Source organism: Octopus bimaculoides, chromosome 2, assembly GCF_001194135.2.
Source record: "Octopus bimaculoides isolate UCB-OBI-ISO-001 chromosome 2, ASM119413v2, whole genome shotgun sequence".
Lineage (NCBI taxonomy): Eukaryota > Metazoa > Mollusca > Cephalopoda > Octopoda > Octopodidae > Octopus > Octopus bimaculoides.
Window position 1 is genome coordinate 100,721,071 of NC_068982.1, and position 1,416 is coordinate 100,722,486.

A 1,416-nucleotide genomic window follows, 5' to 3' on the forward strand; every position below is an offset into this window, starting at 1 on the left:
ATTCTGAGTTCAAATTCTGCGGAGGTCGACTTTGCCTTTCATCCTTTCAGGGTCAATAAATTAAGTACCAGTGAAACACTGGGATTGATGTAATTGACTCGTTCCTTCCCCTAAAATGGCTACCCCTATGGAAAAATTTGAAACCATTAATAAGGCGGTGAGCTGGCAGAATCATTAGCATGCTGGGCAAAATGCTTAGCGGTATTTTGTCTGCTGCTATGTTCTAAGTTAAAATTCTGTGGAGGTTGACTTTGCCTTTCATCCTTTCAGGATCAATAAATTGAGTACCAGTTGAAGACTGGGGTCGATGTAATCGACTCATCCCCAACCCCAAAATTGCTGCTCTAGTGGCAAAATTTGAAACCATTATTAAGGTGGCAACCTGGCAGAATCGCTTGCATGCTTGACAAAATGCTTAGCGCTATTTTGCCCATTACTGTGTTCTGAGTTCAAATTCTGCTGAGGTTGACTTTGCCTTTCATCCTTTCGGGAACGATGAAATAAGTACCAGTTATGCACTAGGATCGATGTAATTGACTTATCCCTTCCCCCAAAATTTCAGGCCTTGTGCCTTCAGTAGAAGGGATTATTAAGGTGGTGAGCTGGCGATCTGGCAAGCTGGGTGAAATGCTTAGTGGTATTCTGGGTTCAAAGTCTACCAAGATCGACTTTGCCTTTCATCCTTTCAGGGTCAATAAATTAAGTACCAGTGAAACACTGGGGTTGTTGTAACTGATTTGTCTCCTACCCACTAAATTTCAGACCTTGTGTCTTCAGTAGAAAGGATTATTAAGGTCGCCAGCTAGCAGTATCGTTAGCACACTGGACGAAATACTTGGCAGTATTTTGTCCATCTTCACGTTCTGAGTTCAAATTCTGCCGAGGTTGATTTTGCCTTTCATCCTTTTGGGAGTTGATAAAATAAGTATCAGTTGAGTACTGGGGTTGATGTAATCGACTTATCTGCTCCTCCAAAATTGTTGACCCTGTGTCAAAATTTGAAACCACAGATCAGAACTTAACTGCAACTCTTGGTGGTCCAAATCAGATTTGCAATCTATGTGAGTGTCTTTTCAAAACATTGACTGGTTTAAAAAGCCACATTGAATACCATGATGGATTTAAGGTGTAAGTATAAGAGGTGGTCAGACTCTACGTAAGGAGTAGACAACCACCAAGTAAATATATATGAAATAATTAAGGAGGCTAGATGCAATTTAAAACCAAAAAGGAAATAATTCATCATTGTTAAAAGTGACCAAAGGGTGCAATGAGCACCAGCATTGCAAGAAATAAAAGTCAAAGACTCATTAGCCACAAACAAAGCAAATGTTCTATGTACTGACAAGGGAGACAAAACTCCCCAAAGCAAGTGAAAGTATCAGATTAGCATGCTGATTTTGTGTGCAATGATAT

The 1,416-nt window shown here is 40.1% G+C and overlaps 1 protein-coding gene across 1 annotated transcript in view; it reads left to right on the top strand.

Annotated features, from left to right (window-relative positions):
- LOC106874358 (failed axon connections homolog) overlaps positions 1-1,416 on the top strand; it is a 20,004-nt gene that overhangs the window by 15,705 nt on the left and 2,883 nt on the right. The gene's annotated exons all lie outside the window — the stretch shown is intronic.